Source organism: Lissotriton vulgaris, chromosome 4_1 (assembly GCF_964263255.1).
Source record: "Lissotriton vulgaris chromosome 4_1, aLisVul1.2, whole genome shotgun sequence".
Taxonomy (NCBI): domain Eukaryota; kingdom Metazoa; phylum Chordata; class Amphibia; order Caudata; family Salamandridae; genus Lissotriton; species Lissotriton vulgaris.
The window spans coordinates 164,812,485-164,819,570 of NC_141691.1; positions in this window are offsets into that span (position 1 = coordinate 164,812,485).

Consider the following 7,086-nt stretch of genomic DNA (forward strand, 5'->3'; position numbering starts at 1 on the left):
AGTGAAAAACTAAATTTTATTTTCAGTACATGTAAAACTTAAAAGTACATGTTCAACTTTTTGAATATATTCCACCCTGCCCTATGGGCTTTTTAGGGCCTACCCTAGTGGTGACCTGTATTAACAAGGATTTGCAATGCAATAGGTCTCGCAGTTACAAGAGTTTGAGCCATTGGCATTGTAAATAACAATGCCTTTTATTTATGTTTTTAAAACGAAAATAAAAGGCATTATTATATTTACTTTGTTTATGCAAACATAAGCGAAACATTTTTGGCAAGAAATATATTAAATATATAGATATAAAGTATACAAATATGAAATAAAGTAGTGGCAAAGCAGTCTAGGAAGACCATTCCTGGCACGGCACTACACTGCACTCCTTAGAAGGTGCATGCAAAATGCCAACACTTCCAGTCCAAACTGCCAGTGGATGAAGTGGGCAGATCCATGGCCAATCATATATGGCCATGGATCATGCATGCTTTGGTGGGCAGGAGCCTAAATGGCATGAACAGATGAATGTAGGAAGGGGTGCATCGAAACCCCACCTACGTACACATGTATTATTATTATGATTTTTTTTGGGGGAAACATGAGTGGCATAAAACCTAAGCACAGATAGTCCTCCGCTGGTGCTGCCTCGAATCTGGAAGAGCATTCCCACAGCCCTTACATCAAACTGTTACATAAGCTTCAAGAAGCAGTTGAATGATTCCTTATTAAACTGTCCATTGTGCTCACACTGGATCAATCGTCTGAGTCTAGGGCACCATGTATAACTTTCAAGAAGAAATAACGCAGCAAACGTTAAGCTAAAATAACCCTTTCTTCCCACAATGTACACGATGAAACCAAAGATGTAAAGCAACTCTTGGCAAAAAACTTCATTTTGCTATATTTCTATACACTCTTATTATTTGTAGATATATAACTTGGATGCAGGGATGTTTGAAATTGTATACAGGTCTGAGGATATGTAAAGTATATATCCACCTAAGATTATGGCTCTTCTAGCCACCAGTTGTGTGCCAGCTATTCTCCAACTGTACAATTCCTCTGGTCTATCCGGGGTTATTCCTTGTACTTGGAAGGAAGCTTTTGTGCGTCCTATCCTAAAGACACCCACGGGTGATCCACGAGATCTTGGCAATTACCGCCCCGATGTCCCTCCTACCTTTACTGGCTAAGGTGTTGGAGAGCATGATCAAAAAGCAACTGAGTCAATATCTGGAGCAAAATGAAATTTTAGACCCCCTCACAATCAGGATTCCGACAGGGTTTTAGCACAGAAACCGCTATACTAGCAGTCACTGACTCGCTTAGATTAGAAATTGATAAAGGTGGATCGGCAATACTGCTGCTACTAGATCTCTCCGCAGCATTTGACACCATCTCACATAAACTGCTAGCGGAGAGACTGGCTTCCTGTGGAATCCAGGGAACAGCCCTAAAATGGTTACGAAACTTCATGTCCAGCAGAACACAAACCATCATGCTTGGCTCCCATCTTTCAAACCCAATCAGCTTGGACAGAGGAGTCCCTCAGGGCTCATGCCTAAGCCCCACCTTGTTTAACATTTATATGTCTCCTCTGGCAGGGATTGCAGAACAGGGCTTTGAGATCATCTCTTATGCAGATGATACTCCGCTCATGTTCCAGATTGGCAAGGATACAGTAGCTGAGAAAGCACGGTTTGCCAAAGGTATGCTTGTAATCTCCAACTGGATGACGCAGAACGGTCTCCAGCTGAATCCTGGCACGACTGAGATAATGCTAATGGGCAAAGCCACAGCTAGCTGGTTGGTGACCGGCCCAGTTGGGAGCTGCTCCAGTTCCGACCCAATGTGTCAAATACCTAGGGCTGAAACTAGATCAGCCTTTATCTATGAAAGACCACATTGCCGCTACTACTAGCTCATGCTACTATAGCCTGCGCCTGTTGCGCAAAATCCTCCCCTTTATGCCGACAACCCATCGAAAAACCCTGGTCCAGGCTATGGTCATCAGTCGACTGGACTATGGCAATGCTCTGTTGGCAGGGGTTGGAGAAACCCTGCTAAACCAGCTGCAGGGGATTCAAACACTGCAGCTAGAATGGTATTGATTCGCCCAGCGGGGACCACATCCACTCCATTACTGCGTGAACTCCACTGGCTATCAGTGAGGAGAAGATCATACTTTAAGATCTGCTGTCTTACTTATACAGCACTCAAAGGAAGAGGCCCCAAATACCTCCAAAAGAGAATTAACAAATATGTACCTCATAGAAACCTCAGGACGGGGGCACAGGTTCTCCTACAAATTCCACGCATAAGGCTGTGCCGCTCCGGAGGAAAATCCTTCTCGTACCTAGCGCCAAGGTACTGGAATGAATTACCAAAATTTCCTTCGCAAAATCGACATATACAGCACTTTCAGGAAACCGCTTTAAGCCGTTCTATTCTAGTTTCTTCTCCCTTTCTGTCGCATGAACTTTGCTAGTTAGCGCCGAGATGCCCCCGGGTGAGTCGAGCGCTATATAAAAGCAGATAACATAACATAACAAAGTGGTCTGTTTATCTGCAATTAGGGTAAGGCCAGGCTCGTTCACACTCACGCGCACATGCCAGCAGGGGGTGTCCGGCTCGTTCACACTCATGCACATGCTACAGGGGGGTGTCAGGCTCGTTCACACTCACACATGCCAGCAGGGGGGTGTCAGGCTTGTTCACACTCACTCACACATGCTAGCAGGGGGGGTGCCTGGCTCGTTCACACACATACCAGCACAGGGTGTCAGGCCGATCACTCTCACATGCCAGCAGGGGGTGGGGAGGGTGGCTGCCGGGGGCACCCACCTTCCTGCACAGCCGCAGCTGGCCGGTAAGGATCTCCAGCAGGAACATCTTAAGCAGCAGGGCCATGTGTTTTCCATCCTCGTGGCCGTGATAGGGCTGCTCTCTGCCGAGGGTCACAGAGCAGTGCGGGGCTACGCAGGGAAGAAGCACAAGGTAGTCAAAGGGGGGGAGGAAGGTGACTCAAAGACAGCAGCATCACTAGGGTTGGTGTCACCCAGTGTGGTAACTCATGGTGTCACTAGTGCTGTCCGCACCCCCCTGGTGACGCCACTGCAGGGAACCACCTGCTCAAATTAAGTGCTGCCTGGCCCAAGTGTTTTTCTTCTCCTCTAGGTCTGCGCACAATACAGCACTATGTATTACTCTTAACAAGAACGCCAATAAACTGCTCCCATGAAATTGTTCACAAAGAACATATATCGTGGAAGGAGAGAAAAAACATGCCAAAGAAGACATAGCAAGAGAAGGACAATGAATAGGCTTAGAAGAATGGCTCCGCGAGATAGCTCGGTTGGGTAATATACCTACTGCAGATTTTTGCGTATTCTAGAAGCCACTGGTCCTAATCCTAGATAGAACACTCAGTGCATGACTGCACAAACTGCAGAGGTGTGCAGTGTAGTGCATGTGTGTGTTGTAAGTAACCCAGTAGGTCACGGTTTCCAAACTCGGTGGCAAAGCTCAATGGGTTGTTGACCGTTTTGTGTATCCAGTTGTTAACATTAGCCAGCCATGAATGAAATACTGAGTGAGCTAATATTACACCTCATGCAGAGATCTGAACGTAGCCATAGGTCAAGTGTTTCAATTCCAAGAAGCTCTTTCCTTTCCTGCAACAGAATGACAGTGACACTCTCGGCACAAAGTCATACAGTATTGTTTATGACCTTTCACCAGGGCGCAGGTGCGTTATCTGGAGATGCGGAGGCCAGTGAAGGGCCGCTTGCGTGATCCAACCACATAGCGTGTTGTCGGTCCACGGACCCGCTCCATACTCGGGCCTCAGGGCGCTAGCATAGAGGAGCAGAGCTCACTAGGGTGACAGTGGTCGTGTTTTTACTGTGCAGCAGCCAGGAAGCTCCTGTCTGGGGTTTTGGACAACTGGTTAACCCAGTGGTGACATAGTGCACAAGGGCGAGAGCAGATACGAAGTGTCCGCTAGTGAAATCTAAAGCCTGGCCGGATCTGACCCAACCCGGCACGGACAGCCTGCCAGGGGCAGCGGCACTGAGAGTGTGAGCGCGAGACAGCTTGCTTCGGGGCCATAGAGCAGGACGATGCAGGGCACGTGTGGTGTGTGATGGGCGGGGGGAGGGGCTGCCCGGGGCCATGGACGCAGCAGCGGAGCATGACCTTGTTACCCGGAGATGCTGGTGGCGGCAGGTGGGTGGCTCATAAAGATCCTTCAGTTTGAGGCAGGAGTCGCCCGTACAGCCTCAGCACGGCTCCTGGGTGCAGCCAGGAGTGGGTCTCTTCGTAGCACGGGCTTGAATACCTTTACTGTACACCCTAGACCGTTTGCAACGGGGAGCTGCCTGGGGCTCTGGGTAGGAAGTGGTGCGCTCAGCAGTTGGTCGCAGGTTTACATCAGTTGCAGTCATTCGGGGACAGGGTGAAACCATGCCTGTGGTAGGAGCTGTTGTATGTTGGTGCTGCAGACTGCCGTGCTCTGGTAGAAGTGCCGGGGCTCTCTTGCCAGGATTATTTGCACCACCAACGCCACAGCTATTAGCACACCAGGGCCCCGCTTTTCAATTTTTGGGAGTTCTGTGTCACCCGGTGCGGTCCGCACCCCCATAGTGACGCCACTGCTCAAAGGGCAGGGAGGAAGACATGAGGGGGTTGAAGCGGAGGCAGTGAGAGGAGGGGAGAGAGCTGCAAGGGAGGAAGAGAGGGGGCCACAGCGGGCAGAAGACCCTGAGCGTGGGCTGAAGCGCCGGAGAGACAGAAAGCGAAAGCACGCCATGCGCACATTGACTGGGACGAGTACACGTGCAATGGCTGGGGGCGGCTGGTGCGTGCGTGTGTGTGTTTGTTGGCGCAGGACGCGTAGAACTTGGTGAAGCAGGCGCTGCTGGAGTTCAGTTGAGAGCGGGCTGAGTCTGAGTCCAAGATGACCAGCAGGTCTTCCCGAGAGTACATGCTGGCCCAGCGACTGCAAAATATTTGTTGTTGCTTTGAATTGTGCTTGCGTTAGTGGTCTGCCTACCAGGCACTAGGACCGGGGGCATGCCGATGTGTTTAGCTGCCCAGGGATGCCCCCAGGGGTAGCCAGCGATGGGGGTGGCTGGCCCGCTTTGGAGTACACTCTGGCAGGACTGCCCGTGAGTTTTCTCTCCTCACTGATAAGAACTTCAGTAAACATAACACTCACTTGCCCTTCAGCCAGACCGGGTTTCTTGATGGCCGGGATCTGTGTGGGCATCTCAATTAATCCTGCGGTGTACAGCGCTACATTAAGGATTTCTTTCAGCTTTCGAAACTGTGTGCCGGGACCAGCGCTGTAGGGGTGATCGGAGAGAAAACCGAGAGAAGGCGGAGCGTGGAATGAAACGCCGGAGAGACAGAAAGCGAAAGCACGCCATGCACACATTTAGGGAGACAAGTACGCGTGCACTGGCTGGGGGCGGCTGGTGCGCGCGTGTGTTTTAGTTATTACTGCAGTTACTGCCTGCAGCTGGCTTGTGTGGATGGAAGGGGGACAGGAGATGTGCACATCGCGCGTGTTCAAAGGCGCGTTCACGACCGCCATTTGCCCTGCCCATCTCCTGTCTCCCTTCCGAGGCAAGTCAGTAGCAATAGATCTCGCTGGTGACAGCACTTTCGCGCTGCGTCGCCAGGCGAGACCTAAAAAGGACGGTTTGGGGCTGGCAAAAGGTTTATTTTGCCAGGTCCAGTTGGCAGTTTACAACTGCACACACAGACTGCAACGGCAGGCCTGACACCTGTTTAAAGGACTACTTTGGTGGGTAGCAGAGTCAGAGCTGGAGGCCCGCTAGTAGCATTTAATTTACAGGCCCTGGGTACATGTAATGCCACTTTACTAGGGACTTGCAAGTAAATTAAAAGTGCCAAGTGGGTGCAAGCCAATTTCACCATGTTTAAAGGAGAGAGCACAAGCACTTTAGCACTGGTTAGCAGTAGTAAAGTGTGCAGAGTCCTAACATTAGCAAAAACGAAGTCAGCAAAAACAGGAGGATGGAAGACAAAAGTTGAGGAAAAACAAACCATGCCAAGAATGTCTGGTTCAATAGGGAGCAAGTCCAGTCCTCGTCTGTGGATCCACAGGTCCAGAAGTTTTCTGAGGAAGGCTGTATGAGGTCCAGCTTTGTAGAGTTTTTTTTTTAATTGTTTTTATTGGTGCTTTGTAGAGTTAACCAGACTGTGAGTGGGGAACACCCTAAGACTCCTTATTCCTGTCTACCAGTGAAGGTAGGCCCGAGTACCTGGCCTTCCTATGTTTGCAGTAGTACCTATTTGCTTTTCTGGAAAAAAGGCCCAAAGTGCCAAGCGCCTGAGATTTTTCAATATGGCAAATGTTTTCAGCCACACTAAACTTGGGCTTTGAGAGTTGAGTGTGTGTGCAGGAGTGTAATAGGTAAATCAGTAGTGTTCTACCACATCAAATACTAAAATTCACTTTGAAGTAGGCACTGTGCCCAAAAAAAGACCAGAGACAAACGTGCGGAAGGCTCACAGTAGGATACTTCTGCAATCATACACTGGATTTGTTATTTTCTAACATAGAAACGACTACTATCCAGGAGATCAAACCTCTCTCCTGGACAGACGATTCACTCCTATCGTTCTCACTTAGCCTTCCAGCTACCTCAACTAAGCCTCCGAAACGCTTACAAGGGGCAAACCGAGTATGGAGATTGGTCACTGACGTCTTTCAGTCTCATTTCCTCCGCAATGACGCATTAACTCTGCTCTCCCAGCTAATGTCGGAGCAGTCAGCCTCGAAAATGAGATCTTAAACACACTGGGTCTCTGTGCACCTCAGCTCAAACCCAAAACAACGAAAATACCTCAATCTGAGAAGCGGTACTCACCCAACCTTAAGGCTCTGAAAAGAAAGTGAGAAGAAAGCAACAGAGCATCACTGGAGATTTTCCAACATGGAGACTGATAGGCTAAGATACAAGAACGAACGTAGAAACAACATCAATGCCATTATAAAAGCTAAGAGGACTTATTTTGCGATAATTGGTGGAAGTGGCAATTCGGCTAAAGAGTTGTACA